This window comes from Apium graveolens, chromosome 10, assembly GCF_009905375.1.
Source record: "Apium graveolens cultivar Ventura chromosome 10, ASM990537v1, whole genome shotgun sequence".
Taxonomy (NCBI): Eukaryota; Viridiplantae; Streptophyta; class Magnoliopsida; order Apiales; family Apiaceae; genus Apium; species Apium graveolens.
In genome coordinates, this window is record NC_133656.1 from 71,143,415 (window position 1) to 71,167,456 (window position 24,042).

At 36.7% G+C, this 24,042-nt stretch overlaps 1 pseudogene; it reads right to left on the reverse strand.

Annotated features, from left to right (window-relative positions):
* LOC141690653 (vestitone reductase-like) overlaps positions 1–24,042 on the reverse strand; it is a 61,095-nt pseudogene that overhangs the window by 34,785 nt on the left and 2,268 nt on the right.

The window sequence follows — 24,042 nt, forward strand, 5'->3', positions numbered from 1 at the left end:
ATCGAGAGGTGGTTAGTGCCATGTTGTTTACTACATGAGAAAGGTACGGAACGTCAAGCTAATGACGAAAAAGAAGCGCTGCGTGGGAGGCAACCCATGAATTGTTGTTACAGGAACCCTTAGAAGTTAATAACCTATCCAAAAACACAAAAAAATCAGAAAACAGGGGCTGAAAAAAAAAAATTCCAGAGACCCTCTGCGCGCCCGCGCAGCTATGCTGAGCGGCCGCGCAGCTTGCTGAGCGGCCGCGCAGCTTGCTGCGCGCCCGCGCAGAAATGCTGAGCGGTCGCGCAGGGGTCGAGTTCCAGAATTTTTTTTTTTACAGTTCAGAAAAAAAAAAACACACAAAAAACCCATCACAGCCCATAAACCCACGAATTCTTTTCCCATTACCCCATGATTTTATCCCTCAACCCCACTCCTAATCTAATTTAACCTACTCCACACCCTATATATACATACACCTATCCCACATATCTCCCACAAACTTCCTACACTTAAACCCTCACATAAACATCAAATATCAGTTCTTACACACTTTTATTCACAAATCAATGGCACCCAAGAGAGCACGCACTATTGACAGCAGCAGCACAGTTCCTACTGCTGATTCATCAAGGGGTACTGCTGCAAGGCCTCGGTTAACTGACAGAGTCGCGGAGGAGGAGTACACTAGGCTGTTGGGGAAGCCGATTCTGAAGGAGAGGGGGTTTTTACCATCAGGGAGGGATGGTGAGTTGTTGCCCATGATTGCAGAGAAGGGGTGGATAGCTTTTTGTGAGTCACCCGAAGCAGTACCGATGAGTGTTGTTCGCGAGTTCTACGCGAACGCGAAGGCTGAAAAGAATGGGTTTTCTGTAGTTCGTGGGCTGACGGTTGATTATCATCCTGCGGCGATTCGCCGTGTGATTGGACAGCGAGAGAGGAAGCCCGAGGAGGAGAACTGAAATGAAAAGACTGCTGAGGACTTTGACTTGGATTTGATTTGTGCGACTCTCTGTCGACCGGGCACAGTTTGGAACCGCAGTCCAGCCAATAATGAGTATCGTCACTTTCCGGCGATCGTCATGAACAGGTATGCCCGTGCATGGAATGCATTTATATGTGCTGATATTTTGCCTTCTTCACATGCACACGAGGTCACAGTTGAGAGAGCACAGTTGTTGTGGGGAATTCTGAATGAGGAATACTATGTGGACCTTGGTGAGTTTATCTACCAAGGAATTCTGAAGTTTTTGAGGGGAGCAAAGCATATGAACATCCCTTATGCATCCACGGTTACAAAGCTATGCCGTGCAGTAGGAGTGAACTGGCCGGCTCATGAGCAGTTGCAGTTGCCAGCAGCTCCGATAGATTCTGGCACTCTGAATGGGATGCAGGAGTGGACCGGTGGTGAGCCTGAGGAGCATGGGCTGGGTTATCGTCTTCCAGGAGGGCGTCCATCACGAGGTGCTACTATGGCCAGGCCAGGGCGTGGTGAGGCTAGTTCTTCGAGAGCTCAGGAGGGTGCTGGGATGGGTGATGCCCACTATAGGAGGCTTTCACGGCGGATGGATGCCATGTATGAGACGCAGAGCAGGTTTGCTCAGGAGCTCACCCTTGCGTTAGGGACTGCTTTTCGAGGCCTTGGAGCTGATATCCAGTGGCCAGTTTTTGGTGAGGACTCTGCATACCCGCCGCCTGATACTCCACCCACTGAGGGTGATGATGATGATGACTCCGAGTAGGTATACCCTGTGTTCCTTTCTACTACCTTCACTGGGGACAGTGAAGATTTTAAGTTTGGGGGTGGTAGTTAAGGAATATTTTGTGTGTGTCATATAGCTGCATATTCATGATAGTTAGTTCATATAGTTGCATAATTTTTGCCATATAGTTTTTTTTATATATATAGCTTTATTTGTTTGTCATATCATATAGCTCATGCATATACCATGATCCCTTTTGCAATGATTTATCGACTGAATTGTGATATTGATGCGAGTGTAGTGATAGCATTAAAGTGATATTAAGTTGTGTAGGTTGATATGCATGCTAGAAGCACTTGTATTGTCACTAAGTCTTAGAGAATGCTTAAGGACTAGATTGTTGTTATGATTTGATTATTTTCGAGGATAATCTATTTATTATGCTTAGAATTTGATAATAGGTTCTTAGTGGTAAAGGCATGAAAAAGAAAAAAAAATGGAGTAAAAATGGAATTTGTTGCTAGTTGTGGCTAGGCGTCAAATGGCTAGTAGCCGGCTCGCATGTTATGCGAGTAGTCTAGGGTTGAGCAAGATGGAGCGAAACGCACTTGCTCAGAGTTATTAAAAAAAAAAAAATTGCAAAATTGATCAAGAGTGGGCTCTTTGGTATTCGAGTTATTAAGTTCTTAGGGGACTTTGTGCCTAGTGACCTAAGGCTTTTAGAGTCTGGGATCCGCTAACCTAACGCTCGTTACATGGATACCATTGTATAAGTCTTTTGTGGACCTCACTCATTGCACGGTCAAATAAGCATTTGATTTGTAAATAAAAAGCACGATTCCGTAGTAAGCTCCAGAGTTCTTGTAGTGTTGTATATCACTTTGTGCATAGAATTTTTATTCTTTGTATAATCGTAGGATTGCCTTGAGGATAGTCTAGTCATAGTAATTGGTCTAGTTCCAAAGCATATCTGTTAAGCATTTGCACACACCACGTTTCTGGCTGTATGTCCGTTTGCATGAGTTTATTGATCTTTAGTGTCTAACTGCATTCGTTGAGACGTGACAATTTGGTTGGTTAATTGTAGTAAGGGGGATCGTTGCATTTTCATATAGATTGCATTCATGCATATTTTTATTTGTTTTTGAGTCTGTGACGCTTGAGGACATGCATCGATTTAAGTTTGGGGGTGTGATAAGTGGCATTTTATACCACTTAGAACGTCTTAAAATGGCTTAAATTGGTGTCTTGAAATCAAGTATTTTGTGTATTTGATGCGTTTTTCTAGTGTTTATGCATTTCAGGGTATTAGTTGCATTTCGGAGAAGGAATCATCAAGAATAAGCCTTGGCGTGTGTACACCATTGCGAGAGGAAAAGAACGGGCAGATTACGGCGAAGAAACGGAGCAAACCTGGAAATTTTCCAGTAGGGTCCTGCGCGCCCGCGCAGCAATGCTGAGCGGCCGCGCAGCAGCCTTGCGCGCCCGCGCAGAAATGCTGAGCGGCCGCGCAGGGTCGGGGAAAAAGATATATTATTTTAGACTTCTACTTCTGTTTGGCTTCCAACTTCTATGTAATCTGAGTTTTATGGGACTATTATATAGGTAGATTTGAGACGTTTTTCACAGAGTATTAAGAGGAGATTATGTTTTAGATTGTGTTTTGCAAGAAGCGAAGGAGATAAGGAAGAAGACCGATTTAGCACACAGCAACGAAGAGGAAGCATATATTCTTGTGATTCTTGTTTTGTTGTAACGTTGGATGCTAGTTTTCTTGCTTTGACTTATTTACTCTTGTGACGTACTCTGTTTTAATATAATTAGTTTAGTTGTTATTTTCTTGTGTTTGTTTATCATGATTTCATATGAACCCATGATGGCGATAAGTTCTATTATGGGCTAATCGTGATCATGGGGTTGCAACAGAATTATTATGGAATTCTTTAGTTAATTGTTTAATACTTTAGTGTGTGATGATTGCATGATATCTAGTATTGGTTGTGCGTATTCGTCTTATGTGCGTCGCGGACATATAAGATAGGGTGTTAATCTCTTGTGAAGCGACGGTGGATCTTGAGATTTAGAACTTGCCATGCTAGCATAGGTTCATGTACGTTGTGCATGATTAGTGGGTAACTCTAACAGTTTTATTTGCCCTATGTAATCAAAAAGGAATAACTTGTGCTTAAATCGTTGTGTTGTCAATTTCTGTAGACATATAGGAACTCAACATAATTGATGACTATTCAACTTCTATCTTAATTGTGGATGTTTGGTAGAATGGTATTAGTACAATGAAAGTTGGCTTTTATCAGTTTCGTGTTATTCGATTAATATCATCACTGTCACATGCTAAAGGTAATAACTATGGCTATAGAAGGAAGTAATAATGAAGTTGTGATCTCATGAGTGTTTTATTATTGATAAATTGAAGTGTTAGTTAAGTGGTTAATTAAGTAGTTAATTATAGTTAATATTTAATCAACAATTTTAAGTGTTATTATCTTAACATTGAGAAGTAGTCATACATTGGTGAGTGAGTTAAATTAGACAATAACTTAGTCTGAGTCTCTGAGGGAACGAACTAGAAAGTATTCTATATTACTTGCGAACGCGTATACTTACGTGAATATTAGTGCGTGATTTCGCCCTAACACATACCCGATTTGTTGACTGAGTATAGGGATTGCATCGAAATTTGAATTTTGTTTGCAAAAGCCTTTGTAATGCAGTCGAAGAAGAAACTCCATTCCCTCCTTGTGTAAGGTCTCTTTAATTGACCAAGCTTTGCCAATGTCACGACATGCTCATCCTCCCCTATTGTAAAGATGATACTTGGGGACCCTTGAGCACCACCATCATCATATACGCCACTTTAACAAAACTCCAGCACTTGAGTTCCATAGATTGCTTCAGGTTGGGTTAAAGCATACCCAATATCAGAATTAGCAAGAAAATCCTGAATAAAGTGAAGTTCCGATGGAGCTTCAGCCTTGATAAGAATAGACGAGTAGTTGTTAGGAACAAACTTAGCTCCATTGAAAATTAAGTGAGAAAATAGATTGCTTGTAAGGTGTTTGTGAAAATGCCTGTAAGAAAAACTGTTTCAGAGAATATTAGTGGGTGAGAGAAATAAGAGAGATGAGAGAATAAGAAACGTAGGTAAAAGATTAGAAAATCTTTTAACTCTCTTATTTATACAGCCCATGTGATAACAATTAATTTTTGAAGCATGACAGACAATGTACACCTAACAACGTGTGAAAAGTCAGTAAAAAGTTAAGGCAGGAGTTAATGGGCAGGGGAAATAAGCAATAATTACTGTGCACATGCAGTTTTTTAGGACATACACGTTTACCACTAACCCTTAATGATTATGACTATTTTTATCTCACCTTAATATATTCTGATTAAATATGACCGTTTTAGTTTTTACCACAAATAAGTCAAGTAAGAATAATCCCACGTAAGCATCAAGGATTCCATCAGGATTTAATATCAAAACTTTAACTTATATCAGATTTTAACATTCATCAGAATATGGCTTACCAACTCAAACAGTGAATATCTTTTTCTGTAATTCTTCATACAAAAACTGACTGGATTCTTCAGAGTTTAATCATCAGAACTTGTCCTCAGAAATTTATGCAAATGACACTTAAGTGTTTGTCAAAAACATCTTAATCACTACAGTAATTTTTATCATTCATATGGATTGAAAGTGTGTGCATTCAGCAGAATATCAGATAAAGATTAAAGCCTGATAAACTTCAGTACATCTTAGAAATAAGGTATAACTAATAAAAGTGCTTAAAATCTGTCATCAATCATGAAGTCTACTCAAGAACAAATTTATGCTAGAGTCCACCTCAACTTTTTGTGCTCATTCTATGCATCTTTTAAAATTTCTTTTTACAGTGGCTTCTCAGGGTAAGTGAGTCACAACTGCTTATCAGAATATATGCTATTATCAGAGTATTTCTCCAGTAATAAGAGAATGTGAAAAGTCACCAAGAAAATTTATTTGCTTTTCTAATGCATATTACTTAATACCAGCAATGCACTTGGGTCTTCCCTTCCATATTATTTTCTCTAGATCTCAAAGGAGTGCCTGATTTTTATTATTCTTTTCTTTTCTTTTCTTCAGATAAGTGAGGCTTTATCAGCATTTAGATTCATCCTTAAGATTTACTGACATCAGAATTTGACATATAAGAAACAAGAATCTAGTTTGTGACTTAGTAATAAGATACACAAAGTAAACTTGACTAAGCTCAATATCAGAATTTGATTGTGTTAATGAGTTTCCACATAAACAACTAATTCAAATATGGGATTTCAAGTATGTTAAAGACTAGTAGGTCAGCATCTAGCACATGTATCCTCATTGGATTGAATAGTCACAGAACATTCAAATCACTATCAGAGTATATAGATCCACATCAGATAACAATCAGCATTTAATGTATTATATTTTAAGCACAGATTACATGAAGATAAGATAATTTGTAAACACTAATCATAAAGTCTGATATATGAGAACAAAAACTAAGCAGATTTAGAGAAAGAACCTGAAACCATTCCAAGTTCATTTATGATTCTTGTAAAGGTAGCTTCACATAGTGGTTTTGTGAAGATATTTGCTAGTTGTTGATCTGTTGGAACAAAATGCAATTCCACTGTACCTTCCATCACATGTTCCCTTATGAAATGGTAACTAATGCTGATGTGCTTTGTCATTGAGTGTTGAACTGGATTACCTGTCATAGCAATAGCACTTAGATTAACACAGTAAATATGGATTTTAGAAAATTCTAACCCATAATCCAGTAACTGATTCTTCATCCAAAGAATCTGTGCACAACAGCTTCCTGCAGTAATATATTCTGCTTCTACAGTTGATGTGGAAATTGACTTCTGTTTCTTGCTAAACCAAGAAACTAATCTGCCTCCAAGAAATTGGTAGCTTCCACTTGTGCTTTTCCTGTCTATTTTGCATCTTGCAAAATTTGCATCTGAGTAACCTATTAGCTTAAAATCTGATTCTCTAGGATACCACAATCCTAGATCAGCTATACCCTTGAGGTACTTGAGAATTATTTTCACAGCTAATAAGTGAGGTTCTCTAAGATCAGCCTGAAATCTTGCACAAAGACAGGTAGCATACATGATATCAGGTCTACTTGCAGTTAAATAGAGTAAAGAGCCAATCATACCTCTGTAGTTAGTAATATCTACTGATGAACCAGTATCTTTATTATAACACCCAAGCCCACAACCGAATATGTACCGGACCCAACAACCCACCACAGGTCAGTCCAAAAAAGCTAGCAATTTGGTACATATTGGTTATTTACTTGTATCTATAAATGTCACAAACACTCTTATTCTTATCGATGTGGGATGTTACAAACAACCCTTCTTATAGGATCGACGTCCTCGTCGATCTCACAAACACACATACGGAACCCGGGCAGTGCCTCTGCACTTCCGGCCGGGCAGAGCTCTGATACCATTTATAACACCCAAGCCCACAACCGAATGTGTACCGGACCCAACAACCCACCACAGGTCAGTCCAAAAAAGCTAGCAATTTGGTACACATTGGTTGTTTACTTGTATCTATAAATGTCACAAACACTCTTATTCTTATCAATGTGGGATGTTACAAATATCTAACTTGGTTGCAATGGCCATGGGAGTGGATGCAGTTGAACAATCTTGCATTCCAAATTTTTTCAGTAAATTTCTGATGTACTTGGATTGACAGATAAAAGTACCTTCTTCATTCTGCTTGACTTGAAGTCCCAGAAAATAGCCGAGTTCTCCAATCATACTCATTTAATATCTTGACTGCATTAGTTTTGCAAACCTTTCACAGAGTTTGGCATTTGTAGAACCAAATATGATATCATCAACATATATCTGTACCAAAAGTAGGTCTTTCCATGGTTGAGGTAGAACAGTGTTTTATCAATTGTACCTCTGTGAAATCCACTTTCCAGAAGGAATTGAGCTAAAGTCTCATACCATGCTCTAGGAGCTTGCTTAAGGCCATAAAGTGCTTTGTCAAGCCTGTAAACATGATTTGGAAATTTTGAATCTACAAAGCCTGGAGGTTGTTCTACATAGACCTCTTCTTCCAATTCTCCATTAAGAAAAGCACTTTTCACATACATTTGAAAGACTTTAAACTTTTTGTGAGCAGTATAAGCCAAAAAGATTCTTATGGCTTCCAATCTAGCAAATGGTGTAAATGTTTCATCATAATCAATACCCCTCTTTTGAGAGTAGCCTTTAGCAACCAGCCTTGCTTTATTCCTTGTAATTATGCCATCACTGTCATTTTTATTTCTGAACACCCATTTTGTGCCAACAATGGATCTGTTTTTTGGTCTTGGCACTAGGGTCCAGACTTTATTTTTTTCAAATTCGTTTAACTTTTCCTGCATTGCTTGCACCCAATCAGCATCTTGAAGAGGTTCTTCCACTTTCTTTGGTTCAGTCTGAGATAGAAAGGAATGATAGAGACATTCATTTGAAGTTGAAGTTCTAGTTCTGACATCTGCTTCAGGATCTCCAATTATTAAGTCAGGTGTATGTGATTTGGTCCACTTCCTTGTAGATTAAGTTGACTTCTAGAACTGGATCCTCCCCCATGATCCATGTTGTCTCCATCAGCATTTTCTGATGTTCCCCCTATAGTTATGCTCTCTGAGACTTCAGAATTTGAGTTGAATCATTCAGGATTTGAAGAATCAGAGTTTCCAGAATTATCAGAATTTGGTTTATCAGAACTTGATGAATCAGAACTTGAAGAGCCAGTGATAGGTTCTGATGCTTCTTGAGAGTCTTGAGATGTGGTAGGATCTTCAGCTTGCTCCCCCCTGGACAGGTGCATTTTCCTTTGGAGTTGTTACCACAGATTCAATGATATCAGTACTTACAGGATCAGAGTATAAGTCATCAGAATTTACAAAATCAGAATTTAAGTCTTTATTTTCAAATCTCATCTGATCATGATCATTGAAATATTCAAGTCCAGTAATCTTCTTATCATCAAAGATACATTGATAGATTTCATGACAACCCTAGTTCTTAAATTTTAGACTCTAAAGGCTTTTGTGGAAAGTGGATATCCAACAAAAATTCCTTCATTAGCTTTTAGATCAAATTTTGACAGCTGTTCAGGATGAGTCTTAAGAACAAAACACTTACATACAAATACATGAAAGTATTTCAGATTTGGCTTCTTTTTCTTCACCATCTCATATGGTGTTTTTCCATGCTTGTTTATGAGTGTAGCATTCTGTGTAAAATAAGCAGTCTGCACGGCTTCAACCCAAAAGTAAGTAGGTAACTTTGCTTTATCAAGCATAGTTCGTGCAACTTCAATGAGAGTCCTGTTCTTTCTTTCTACAACTCCATTTTGCTGTGGAGTTCCAGGTGTAAAAAATTCCTGTTTGATTCCTTGCTCTTTGCAGAACTCTTCCATGATTGAATTCTTGAACTCAATGCCATTATCACTTCTTATAATTTTAACAGAATCTTTGACCAACTTATCCAGTTGTCTGACATGATCAGTTAGTGTAGATGCAGTTTCATTCTTCTTGTGCAGGAAATACACCCAAGTGTACCTTGTGAACTCATCCACTATAAACATAGCATATTTCTTCTTTGCAATAGACATGACATTGACTGGACCAAATAGATCAACATGCAGTAAGTGATAAGGCTCAAGAATTGAGGATTCAGTTTTGCTCTTGAATGAAGATTTTCTTTGTTTTGCCTTTTGACATGAATCACAAAGGCAATCAGGAGCAAATACTGATTTTGGAAGTCCTCTCACAAGATCTTTCTTTACAAGCTCATTTATATTGTTGAAATTTAAATGAGAGAGTCTTTTATGCCAATTCCAGCTTTCTTCAATTGATGCTCTACTCATCAGACAGATTGCAGAACCATCAGTACTTGTTGAAAGTCTGGCTTCATAAATGTTACCATGCCTGTAACCTTTCAGAACCACTTTGCCTGTAGAATTTCTAACAACTTCACAGTGTTCTTCAAAGAAATCCACATAATAACCTCTGTCACAGATTTGACTCACACTTAGCAGATTGTGTTTAAGTCCTGAGACAAGAGCTACTGCTTCAATGATGACATTCCCAAGATTAATATTACCATATCCCAGAGTTTTTCTTATGTTGCCATCTCCATAAGAAACTCTAGGGCCAGCTTTCTCCATAAAGTCTGAGAATAGGGCTTTATTTCCAGTCATATGTCCTAAACATCCACTATCCGGTACTAGGATGTTTTTCCTGTTGCCCTGCAATTACAAAGACCACTAATGGTTAGTTTTAAGGACTCAGACTTGCTTGGATCCTTTGGCCTTTTTAGGTTTGTTAGCATTTACAGCGGATTTAACATCAGAGTTTATGCTAACATGCTATTTATCAGAACTTATATCAGACTTTGCATCAGACTTTACACTAGAAGGAATTAAAGCAACTTTCTTCAAAGAAGGTTTTATTTGATAATAATTATAGTACAAACTATGATATTGCTTACAAGTATAAATGGAATGCCATAAACTACCATAATGAAAACAAGGATTTTGTGGCTTAAACCTAACAGACTGACTCTTAATTCCTGACTTAGGAGGTAAAGAGTTAATATTCTTATTCTTTCTGCAAAAAGAAGCAAGATGGTTAGAGTTTCCACAGTTATAACATTTCTTTCTAGGAGCACTAGGAACAGGCATATAATTATTACTTTTATTCACACCTTCCTTACCATTCCTATTTTTCCTAGCTGCTTTTACCTTGTTGTCATTTCTAATTTCTTTCAGCTTACGCTTAAGCTGCTTCTTTTTCATTAAGCCTATGTTAACTTCAGCTGGTTTATCCTGTTCTAACTTGTCAAAAGTTGACTTTTCCTTAACTTCTGCTACAGACTCTTTCATCTTTTTAGAATCAGACTTAAAGTTTTAGCTACAAACTTAACAGGATTTACCTTTGGCTTAGCAGTCTGTTTAACAATAATAGGCTCAATTTGTTCAGTTCCTTTTTCACTTTTATCATCTCCATAACCTAAGCTCTCTTTCCAGTTTCCACTACTTAAGAAATTCTGAGTTGTTCGGCCAGAGTTAGTCCAAGTCCTGATAATCTCTCTTTCCTTTTCTAACTCAGTTTTTAGAGATTCATTTAATTTTAGCACTTTATCTCTAACATAAAAAGCATAATCTCTTTCTTTCTGAGTTTAATGGAACATAACTAACTCTTTTTCTAAATAGTCATTCCTTTTCTTATAAGCAAGATTTTCAGAAGTTAATCTTTCACATATTAAAGTTTGATCTCCGTAACTAATAAACATGGTTTTAAGATATAATCTCAACTTAGTAATATCATCAGTATGAAAAGCATAAGTTGTTTGAGGTACGTTCAATTCAGCAGTTTCATGGCTACCATCAACATTTGCCATTAAAGCATAATTTACCTCATCTTCAGAATCTGAAGTGTCTGTCCAGCTTTTCTTCTTTGTGACAAGTGCCTTGCCTTTGTCACTCTTTCCTCTCTTACAGTCAGGAGATATGTGGCCTCTTTCACCACAATTGTAGTATTTGACATTTGAGTTGTCTCCTCTGTCAGACTTTGCACTTTTGCCTTCATATTTTCTGAACCCTTTCTTATTAGAACTTCCACCTTTCTTGGAAAACTTCTTTCTCCTTGTGAATTTCCTGTAGGCTATTTTTGTGATACCCTTCACCATAAGAGCACATAATTTCATCATCTCTTCATCAGCATCTATTTCAGGTAAACTTTCAGTTTCTGAATCATCATCATCAGAACTTGATGATTCTGAATCAGAATTTATGATGAGAGCGTTTCCTTTACCTTTCTTTGAGACAGCCACCTTGGGGGATCCCTCCTCAGCTTTAAGAGCAACTGTCCTTGACTTTCTCCCATGCCTCTTGCTCCTTTGATCCATCTCAAGTTCATAAGTCTTGAGCATACCATAAATTTCATCAAGAGTAGTTTCATCAAGAGCATAGTTGTCTTTTATACTAGTAGACTTCAAATCCCAAATTTCAGGAAGAGCTAAAAGGAATTTTAGATTTGAATCTTCAAGATCATATTCCTTGTCCACCAGTGACAGATCATTCAAGAGTTTGACAATCCTGTCATATAAGTCAGTTAATGACTCATCACCTTTTGAGTCAAAGTGATCATACTCTTGAGTGAGTATAGTTCTCCTGTTCTTCTTGATTGCATCAGTTCCCTGGCATCTTGTCTCCAAAGCATCTTATATCTCTTTTGCAGTCTTGCAATGAATTACCCTGTTTGACATGACATTATCAATGGCACTATGCAGCAAATGCCTTACCTTTGCATCCTTGGCAATGGATGAGATATCTCCAGCTGTATACTCACTTTTCTCCTTTGGTATGGTCTTTGCTGGTTGATCTGCAACTACAACAGAGAGCTTGGTTGGCTTATGTGGTCCTTCATTAATTCTGTCAAGGTATTCTGGATCTGTAGCTTCCAGAAACATAGCCATCTTCACTTTCCATATGGGATACTCAGAAGGTCTCATTATGTGTTAGGTCACACAAGACAATAGAAGGAGGTTGAATACAGTGTAGAATACAATCAAATCGATTTAGAACACAAGTAACAGAAAACAGATGTATTCGATATAATAAACTCTGTTACAATGGAACTGTCCTCTCTCAGTGATGAACAAATATCACGACAGATGCTAGGTTACAATGTATGATCTTCTCGATGATCGTAACACAGATAGTATAAACCTATGTCTGTGTTTATATATACACACAGTTACAAGATAACTTCTAATTGATATGGAATATAATTCTGTCTCCTAAAATATATCAATCAGATATCTTATATAATTCTTCTAGTCCTCTAACTCTTTCCATGCATATCTTCTTCTGTATCAGTCTCGATCTTATTTCCTGTAATCAGCTTCCTTCCTTAACTGTTAGTCTTCCAGTACTTAATTTCTGATATCTATCTTCTGATATTATCTTTTGATAATCTAAGTCCTGATATCCTTAAGTCCTGACTTCCAGTAAGTCCTGAATCCAGTAAGAACTGATATTTCCTGTTTGTTAAGATCTGAAAACTAAACATGAAACATATTAGACATGACATCTCAAATATATCCAACAATCTCCCCCAACTTGTAAATTAGGCAAGAATGTAAAAGTTAATAGATTTGATGATGTCAAAAACATTTAAGTTCAAATGCAATAAGAGTTTAATAAGACTATTAACTACAACTTACAAAACATCCAGCTTTACCAACATCACTGAATCAATCTGAATCTATAATGATTCTTAACAAAATCATTTATCAGATTATCTTCAGCTTTCCTCAGAACTTCAGCTAGCTGTGCTTTGACCTGCATCAGTTTTTCTTCTTTACTATCACCAATTTGATAAATGTCTGTTCTGAGAGCTTGAATGGATGTTCTTCCAAGTCCATCACCTAGTCTGATAACCTTCGGATGTGAAGAGTTTTCATTATAACATAAGCATCTTCCTTTCAGAATAACTTCCACATTAGCAGAATTCTTCAGCATATAAATTTCTCTTCCATCACCTTCAGTAATCATTGGACTATAATGAGAAGTCTTTGTACTAGAGATTCTGAATAGATCTCTTATAGACTTCAAAATGTATCCTGACCATCTTCTTGTAACATCAGATTTTACTTCCAGAAGATAGTGAATATGTTGAAGCTCTTTGATAGACTTCTTTAGTACATCAATATCAGCTAGTCTATAAGTCCTTCCATCATTGAGAAATAAGATCAATTTCTCTTTTAGATTCTCTTTGTCATGAGCATCTATCACAATTTGAGCAGACAACACCTTTTCAAGGTGCCTTTGTTTGATTTGTTCATATGGTTTATCTGTCAACATGAAAAGATCTCTTAGAGTAACCTCTACTCCTGTTTGAATCTTCTCTTCGTCAGAACCTAATCCAGCTCTATCTCTAGGTTGCTTGGCTCTCAACCCATAGGTAGCGAGTTGATTAATCATGAGATTGGATTTTGGTTCAACTGGAGTAGCTTTCTTCCATAACAGCTTCTTCTTATCAGCAATTGTCATTTTCTTCAAATCAGTTTGAGCATTGTCAGTAGTTGATGTCTTGATAGCTTGATCAGAATTTGTTGTTTCTTTTGTACCTTGTTGTCCTTTATTTAGAACAACAACCTGAGCAGTGTCATAGGTTATTTTAGATTCTTCAATTATCTTTCTTCTTTTCAGAATTTGAACAGTTTCATCATCAACAAGATTATCATCAGTTACTTGAACCATTTTGCACACTGGTTTCATCAGATCTTGTGAAGTTTTCAAGTCCAGTGGCTTGGTTGATTCATCAACTTTTCCTTTCTCTTTGTCTTTGGGATCACTACCAGTCTGTGATCTAGTCTTGAACTTTAAAGATTCAGAATTTGACTTTTCCTTGATCACAATGCCTTTTTCCTTAGGCCTTGGAGGTTTCTTTGCATCAGAAGCTTTAGACTTAAGATTTGTGTTCTCAGCAGCAAATCTAGCTTCTTCCTCCTTGAGAGTTTCTAAATCCATTCCTGGATTGTGTTTCAGAAATAATCTTCTAGCTATCTCCTCATCAAGTGTCTGGATTTTAGGATCTTTGTAATAAACAGTATTCTGCTTCCCCTTTAACATCAGAGTTTGCAAAAACTTCTGAGAGTCTTCAGATCCTGGCTGAATCAGAATATCAGAACTTGACATCAGACTTTGTTTATCAGCACTTGATTTAGTCTTTGAGCATTCACAACATCAGAACTTGACTTGTTCTGAATAGAAGATTTTCCTTGAACTTTTCTTTGACCTCTGCTCTTTTCAGAGTTTCCCTGGTCATCACCTGTATCATCCTTTTTCTTCAGTTCATAAGTAGGTGAGCATTTGGACTTAACTACCTTCTCCCCCTTTTTGGCATCATCAGGAAGTAAGAGAGAAAGAAGAAGTTCAACTGAAGATTGGATTTCATCCAATTGAGATTTCTAAGAAGCTTGATTAGCCAGGACTCAGCAATTAGGGCATGTTGCTCCTCTTGAGTTTTCTCAATGGCTTCAACTTTTTCAGAAATAGGTCTGATATACCTGTTCTTATCAAGCTTGAGCTGTAGATCAAGCTTATCAGCTTTTTCTATGAGTGTATCAACCTTTTCATGAGTAGAAGTATGTAGACCTTGAAGATGTTTTGTAGACAGAGCTGTGATCTTGAGTTGTGTCTTAAAATCAGCATTTGTGAGCAACTCATCAGCTTTTGCAATATGCTCTGTCAGAACTTTAGAACATGGAATAAAATCTGATTCATTCCACTTCTTGGTCCACTCAACACCTCTGTGAGTATCCTCCCATGGAATAGGTGCTTCCTTTTCAACAAATTTCTTCACCAATTCTTCCTTGCCCAGATTAGGAACCGGATGCTCAGCAGAAACACTGTCATCAGAACTTGAGGAAGACTCATGCTGTTCTGATAGCTCAACAGTGTGTGAAGCAACTGGAGATTCGGGAATAACATCATCTAAATTCTGAGGATCAAAATTTATCTCCAGAGCTGGTGTCTTTGATGTAGATGGAGCTTCCAGGTAAAGAACTTCAGGTATATCCAAATTATGAATATCTATTTCAAAATTTTTAGTTTGTTCTTTAGCATCATCTGTAGCTTTAATAGGAGAGACAGGAGGGGTAACAACTGTAGCATTAGCAGTATCTTTGGCTTGAGCTGAAAGGGCTTCAATGACAACTGGTTCTTGTAAGATCATAGATTCATGATCCCCTTCCTCAGCTTCTTCAGTATCTTCTGATGGAGCCTTAGCCAAATACCTCCTAGCCTTCATTTTCTTCAATCTCCTTGCCAATGAAGGAGTTGCTTCAGTAGCAACAGAACTTACAGATTTCTTTCTTTTCAAAGTATCAGAACTTTGAGCTGTTGTTTCTTTCTGAGAAGTAACATTCTCAGCTACATCTTTCACAGGTTCAGATGCATGAACCTGTGCTTTAATTGTTTCCTCAAATCATCAAAAATTTAATCAAGACATTCATTACATGATAAAGTTAAAAAAAAAATCAATGAAATAAAGATTAACAAATTTCAATTAGACATGCACAGTCATATAATTTGAGAAATAAAGAACAAATCTTGTAATTAAAGGAAATTTCACTAATATATCAGATGAGTAGATTTCATGAAATTTATCAATTACATGCAAAAAATTACAAGATAGTCATATTCTAAGATTCTTAACATCAACAGCCTTAGTCCTAGTCTAAGAAGCCTAACGACTAGTTCCTTCTGCTGCTGACGAAGAGCACTGCAAGACGGATAATCCGTTCTTGCTGACGGAGAGCTTCTCTCCTTTCCTCTTCTAAACGATCAATATGGAGGTGGTAGTCCATCGAAAAGAACAAGAGGTTTGTGTGAACCTCTTGTGGAACTGAGTTCCAGAGCTCTTCAGGAATGGCGGTGATATGCCACTCCTATTGCCAGTCATCACAACTCAACTCTATATTGAAACTTTCATAGTTCATTAACAAGTTGAAACTAACCATTTTTTTATGAGAATAAAAAGAGAGTGAGTTTGTGAGAAAATGAAAGATGACTTTGGCTTTGATGAGTAGTCGGTTTAAATATCCAATGGAAGATCAAGGGACGCAAGAACCTGATGTGTAATAATAACAGCCAGTAAGGTTAAAGCGGGAGTTAAAGGACACGTGAAATAATTAACAATTACTGTGCACATGCAGGTTTTCAAGACATACACGTTTACCACTAACCCAAAATGATTATGACTATTTTTATTCTACCCAAATATATTCTGATTTAAATATGAAGGTTTCAGATTTTACCACAAATAAGTCAAGTAAAGTATAATGCCACGTAAGCATCAAGGATTCTATCAGGATTTAATATCAGAACTTAACTTATATCAGATGTTAACAGTCATCAGAACATGGCTTCTGCACTCAAAAAGTGAATATCTTGTTATGTAATTCTTCATACAAATACTTACTTGTTTTCTTCAGAATTTAATCATCAGAACTTCCATCAGAACTTGTCCTCAGCATTTATGCAAATGACACTTAACTGTTTGTCAACAACAACTTAATCACCACAGTAATTTTCATCATTCATATGGAGTGAAAGTGTGTGCATTCAGCAAAATATCAGATAAAGATTAAAGTTTGATAAACTTCAGTACATCTTAGAAATAAGGCATAACTGAGAAAAATGCTTAAAATCTGTCATCAGTCATGATGTCTACTATAGAACAAATTTATGCCATGGTCCACCTCAACTTTTTGTGCTCATTTTATGCATCTTTTGAAATTCCTTTTTACAGTGACTTCTTAGTGTAAGTGAGTCACGACTGCTTATCAAAATTTATGTTGTTATCAGAGTATTTCTCCAGTAATCATAAAGTGTAAAAAGTCACCAAGATTTTTTTTGCTTTTCTAATGCATATTACTTAATACCAACAATGCACTTGGGTATTCCCTTCCACATATTTACTCTAGATCTCAAAGGAGTACCTGAATTTTATTCTTTTCTTTTCTTTTCTTTTCTTTTCTTTTGATAAGTGAAGCTTATCAGCACTTAGTTCATTCTTAAGATTTACTGACATCAGAATTTGACAGATAAGAAACAAGAATCTAGTTTGTGACTTAGTAATAAAATACACAAAGTAAACTTGACTAAGCTCAATATCAGAATCTGCTTGTGTTAATGAGTTTCCACATACACAACTAATTCAAACATGGGATTTCTAGTATGTTAAAGACTATTAGGTCAGCATCTAGCACAGTTATCCTCATTGGATTGAATAGTCACAGAACATTCAAAACACTTATCAGAGTATATAGATCCACATCAGATAACAATCAGCATTTGATGAATTTTCAAATTAAGCACAAATTATATATATATAATACAATCTGTAAACACTGATCATAAAGTCTGATGCATGAGAACAAAAACTAAGCAGATTTAGAGAAAGAACCTGAAACCATTCCAAGTTCATTTACCAATCTTATAAAACTAGCTTCACATAGGGGTTTTATGAAGATATCTGCTAGCTGTTGATCTGTTGGAACAAAATGCAGTTCCACTGTACCTTCATCCACATGTTCTCTTATGAAATGGTACCTAATACTGATGTGCTTTGTCATTGAGTGTTGGACTGGATTACCTATCATAGCAATTGCACTTTGATTATCATAGTAACTAGGGATTTTAGAAAATTCTAACCCACAATCCAGTAACTGATTCTTCATCCAAAGAATCTGTGCACAACAACTTCATGCCACAATATATCCTGCTTCTGCAGTTGATGTGGAAATTGACTTCTGTTTCTTGCTAAACCAAGAAACCAATCTGCCTCCAAGAAATTGGCAACTTCCACTAGTGCTTTTCCTGTCTATTTTGCATCCTTCAAAATCTGCATCTGAGTAACCAATTAGCTTAAAATCTGATTCTCTAGGATATCACAATCCTAGATCAGCTGTACCCTTAAGGTACTTGAAAATTATTTTCAAAGCTATTAAGTGAGGTTCTCTTGGATTAGCCTGAAATCTTGCACAAAGACAGGTAGCATACATGATATCAGGTCTACTAGCAGTTAGATAGAGTAAGGAGCCAATCAGACCTTTGTAGTTAGTAATATCTACCGATTTACCAGTAGCCTTATCTAACTTGGTTGCAGTGGCCATGAGAGTGGATGCAGTTAAACAATCTTGCATTCCAAATTTCTTCAGTAAATTTCTGGTGTACTTGGATTGACAGATAAAAGTGCCTTCATCATTTTGCTTGACTTGAAGGCCCAGAAAATAACTGAGTTCTCCCATCATACTCATTTGATATCTTGATTGCATTAGCTTTGCAAACTTCTCACAAAGTTTGGAATTTGTAGAACCAAATATGATATCATCAACATATATCTGTACCAAAAGTAAGTCCTTTCCATGGTTGAGGTAGAATAAAGTCTTGTCAATTGTGCCTCTGTGAAATCTACTTTCCAGAAGGAATTGAGCTAAAGTCTCATACCATGCTCTTGGAGCTTGCTTAAGGCCATAAAGTGCTTTGTCAAGCCTGTAGATACGATTGGGAAATTTAGGATCTATAAAGCCTGGAGGTTGTTCAACATATACCTCTTCTTCCAATTCTCCATTGAGAAAAGCACTTTTCACATCCATTTGAAAGACATTAAACTTCTTGTGAGCAGCATAAGCCAAAAAGATCCTTATGGCTTCTAATCTAGCAACTGGTGCAAATGTTTCATCATAATCAATACCCTCTTGTTGAGAGTAGCCTTTAGCAACCACTCTTACTTTATTCCTTGTAATTATGCCATCACTGTCAGTTTTATTTTTGAATACCCATTTTATGCCTACAACAGATCTGTTCTTTGGTCTTGGCACTAGGGTCCAAACTTTATTTCTTTCAAATTCATTTAACTCTTCCTGCATTGCTTGCACCCAATCAGCATCTTGAAGAGCTTCTTGCACTTTCTTTGGTTCAGTCTGAGATAGAAAGGAATGATAGAGACATTCATTTGAAGTTGCAGTTTTAGTTCTGACATCAGCTTCAGGATCTCCAATGATTAAATCAGGTGTGTGTGCTTTAGTCCATTTCCTTGCAGATGGAAGTTGATCTCTAGAACTGGATCCTCCCCCATGATCCATGCTGTCTCCATCAGTATATTCTGATGCCCCCCTGTAGTTATGCTCTCTGAGACTTCATAATTAGAGTTTGATTTTTCAGGAGTGGAAGAATCCGAGCTTCCAAAATTATCAGTACTTGGCTCATCAGAACTAGATGAATCAGAACTTGAAGAGTCAGTGACAGGTTCTGATGCTTGTCGAGAGTCTTGAGATGTGGTAGGATCTTCAGCTTGCTCCCCCTGGACAGGTGCATTTTCCTTTGGAGTTGTTACCACAATTTCAATGACATCAGAACTTACTCCAGTAGCACTTATAGGATAAGGATTTAAGTCATCAGAATTTCCAGAATCAGAATTTAAATCTTCATTCTCAAATCTCAACTGATCATGATCATAGAAATCTTCAAGTCCAGTAATCTTCTTATCATCAAAAGAGACATTGATAGATTCCATGATAACCCTTGTTCTTAAATTGTAGACTCTGAAGGATTTTGTGGAAAGTGGATATCCAACAAAGATTCCTTCATCAGCTTTTAGATCAAATTTTGACAGCTGTTCAGGATGAGTCTTAAGAACAAAAACTTGCAACCAAATATATTAAAGTATTTCAGATTTGGCTTCTTTTTCTTTACCATCTCATATGGTGTTTTTTCATGCTTGTTTATGAGTGTAGCATTTTGAGTAAAACAAGCAGTCTGCACAACTTCAGCCCAAAAATAGGTTGGCAACTTTGCTTCATCAGGCATAGTTCGTGCACCTTCAATCAGAGTCCTGTTCTTTTTTTTCTACAACTCCATTTTGTTGTGGAGTTCCAGGTGCAGAAAATTCCTGCTTGATTCCATGCTCTTTGCAGAACTCTTCCATAATCGAATTCTTGAACTCAGTGCCATTATCACTCCTTATTATTTTAACAGAATCTTTGACCAACTTATCCAGCTGTCTGACATGATCAGTTAGAGTAAATACAGTTTCATTCTTCTTGTGCAAGAAGTACACCCAAGTGTACCTTGTGAATCATCCACTATAACCATAGCATATTTCTTCTTTGCAATAGACATGACATTGGCTGGACCAAATAGATCAACATGTAGTATGCGATAAGGCTCAAGAAATGATGACTCGGTTTTTCTCTTGAAAGAAGATTTTCTTTGTTTTGCCTTCTGACATGAATCACAAAGACCATCAGGAGCAAATACTATTTTTGGCAGTCCTCTCACAAGATCTTTCTTTACAAACTCATTTATATTTTTGAAATTTAAATGAGAGAGTTTCTTGTTCCAAATCCATCTTTCTTCAATTGATGCTCTACTCAATAGACAGATAGCAGAACCATCAGTACTTGTTGACAGTCTGGCTTCATAAATGTTACCATGCATGAAGCCTTTCAGAACCACTTTTCCTGTTGAATTACTTATAAATTCACGGTGTTGTTCAAAGAAATCCACATGATAACTTCTGTCACATATTTGACTTATACTCAACAGATTGTGTTTAAGTCCTGAGACTAGAGCTACTGATTCAATGATGACATTCCCAAGATTGATCTTGCCATATCCCAGAGTTTTTCTAATGTTGCCATCTTCATAAGAAACTCCTGGGCCAGCTTTCTCCACAAATTCTGATAGCAAGAATTTATTTCTAGTCATATGTCCTGAACATCCACTATCCATAACTAGGATGTTCTTCCTGTTGCCCTGCAATCACAAAGACCACTAATGGTTAGTTTTAAGGACCCAAACTTGCATGGATCCTTTGGCCTTATTAAGTTTGTTAACATTTGCAGCGGATTTAACATCGGAGTTTATGCTAACATTTTTCTTATCAGATTTTACAGTATCAGACTTTGCATCATACTTTACACTAGAAGGAATTAAAGCAACTTTCTCCAAAGAAGGTTTTATCTGATAATATTTATAGTACAAACCATGATATTCCTTACAAGTATAAATGGAATGACATATACTACCACAATGAAAACAATGATTTTGTGGTTTAAACCTAACAGACTGACTCTTAACTCCTGACTTAGGAGGTAAAGAGTTTATATTCTTATTCTTCCTGCAAAAAGAAGCAAGATGGTTAGAGTTTCTACAGTTATAACATTTCTTTCTAGGAGCATTAGGAACAGGCATATAATTGTTACTTTTATTCACACCTTCCTTTTTCATTCCTATTTTTCCTAGCTTCATTTACCTTGTTCACACTGGTAATTTCTTTCAGCTTATGTTTAAGTTGCTTCTTTGTCATTAAGCCTATGTTAACTTCAGATTGTTTATCCTGTTCTAATTTGTCAGAAGTTGACTCTGCTATCACTTCTGTCTCAATATCTTTCATCTTTTCAGAATCAGACTTTACATTCTTAGCTACAAATTTAACAGGATTTACCTTTGGCTTAGTAGTCTGTTTAACAATAATTGGCTTAACTTGTTTAGTTCCTTTTTCACTTTTATCATCTCCATAACCTAAGCCCTCTTTCCAGTTTCCACTACTTAGTATATCCTGAGTTGCTCTACCAGAGTTAGTCCAAGTCCTGGTAATCTCTCTCTCATTTTCTAACTCAGTTTTTAGAGATTTACTCATTTTCAGCAGTTCATCTCTAACATAAAAGGCATCATCTCTTTCTTTCTGAGTTTGATGGAACATGACTAACTCTTTTTCTAAATAATCATTCCTCTTTTTAAAAGCAAGATTTTCAGAAGTTATTTTTTCACATGTTAAAGTTTGATCTCTGTAACTAATAAACATGGTTTTAAGATATAATCTCAACTCAGTAATATCATCAGTATGAAAGGCATAAGTTATTTGAGGTACCTTTAACTTAGCAGCATCAGAACTGGTATCAGCATTTGCCATCAAGGCATAGTTCTCCTCATCTTCAGAATCTGAAGTGTCTGTCCAGCTTTTCTTCTTTGTGACAAGAGCCTTGCCTTTATCACTCTTTCCTTTCTTGCAGTCAGGAGATATGTGGCATTTCTCACCACAATTGTAGCATTTGACATTTAAGTAATCTCCTCTGTCAGACTTTCTTCCTTTACCTTCAGATTTTTTGAATCCCTTCTTATCAGAACTTCTACCTTTCTTGAAAAACTTCTTTCCCTTTCTGAATTTCCTGTAGGCTATCTTTGTGATACCCTTCACCATAAGAGCACACAGCTTCATCATCTCCTCATCAGCATCTACTTCAGGTAGACTTTCAGTTTCTAAATCATCATCATTAGAACTTGATGATTCTGAATTAGATTTTATGATGAGAGTCTTTCCTTTGCCTTTTTTTGAGACAGCCACTTTGGGGGATTCCTCCTTAGCCTTAAGAGCAACTGTCCTTGACTTTCTCCCATGCCTCTTGCTTCTTTGATCCATCTCAAGTTCATAAGTCTTGAGCATACCATAAATTTCATCAAGAGTAGTTTCATCAAGAGCATAGTTGTCTCTTATAATAGTAGCTTTCAAATCCCAACTTTCAGGAAGAGCTAAAAGGAATTTTAGATTTGAATCTTCAATATCATATTCCTTGTCCACCAGTGACAGATCATTCAAGAGTTTGACAAACCAGACTCATCACTTTTTGAGTCAAAGTGCTCATACTCTTGAGTAAATATAGTCCTTTTGTTTTTCTTGATTGCATCAGTTCCCTGACACCTTATTTCTAAAGCATCCCATATCTCCATTACAGTCTTGCATTGAATTACACGGTTTGACATGACATTATCAATGACACTATGCAGCAAATGCCTTACCTTTGCATCCTTGGCAATAGATGAGATATCTTCAGCTGTGTATTCACTTTTCTCCTTTGGTATGGTCTTTGCTGGCTGATCTGCAACTACAACAGAGAGCTTGGTTGACTTATGCGATCCTTCATAAATTCTGTCAAGGTATTCTGAATCTGTAGCTTCCATAAATATAGCCATCTTCACTTTCCATATGGGATACTCAGAATGTCTCAACATGGGAACCCTAATAGTATCATATCGATTGTGGGATTGAGTCTTTGGAGTTTCTTCAGTTTTGGCGGGTTTGGTTGGATTTTCTGCTTCTTCGGACATGATTGTTTTAGATCTTTACTGTATGTGTGTTAACAGATAGGCTCTGATACCACTTGTTAGGTCACACAACATTGTAGAAGGGGGTTGAATACAGTATAGAATACAATCAAATCGATTTAGAACACAAGTAACAGAAAACAGATGTATTCGATATAATAAACTCTGTTACAATGGAACTGTCCTCTCTTAGTGATGAACAAATATCACGAGAGCTGCTAGGTTATAATGTATGATCTTCTCGATGATCGTAACACATATAGTGTAAACCTATGTCTGTGTTTATATAGACACACAGTTACAAGATAACTTTTAATTGATATGAAATATAATTCTGTCTCCTAAAATATATCAATCAGATATCTTATATAATTCTTCTAGTCCTCTAACTCTTTCCATGCATATCTTCTTCTGTATTAGTCTCGATCTTCTTTCCTGTAAATCAGCTTCCTTCCTTAACTGTTTGTCCTCCAGTACTTAAGTTTTGATATCCATCTTCTAATATTATCTTCTGATAATTTAAATCCTGATATCCTTAAGTCCTGACTTCCAGTAAGTCCTGATTCCAGTAAGAACTGATATTTCCTGTTTGTT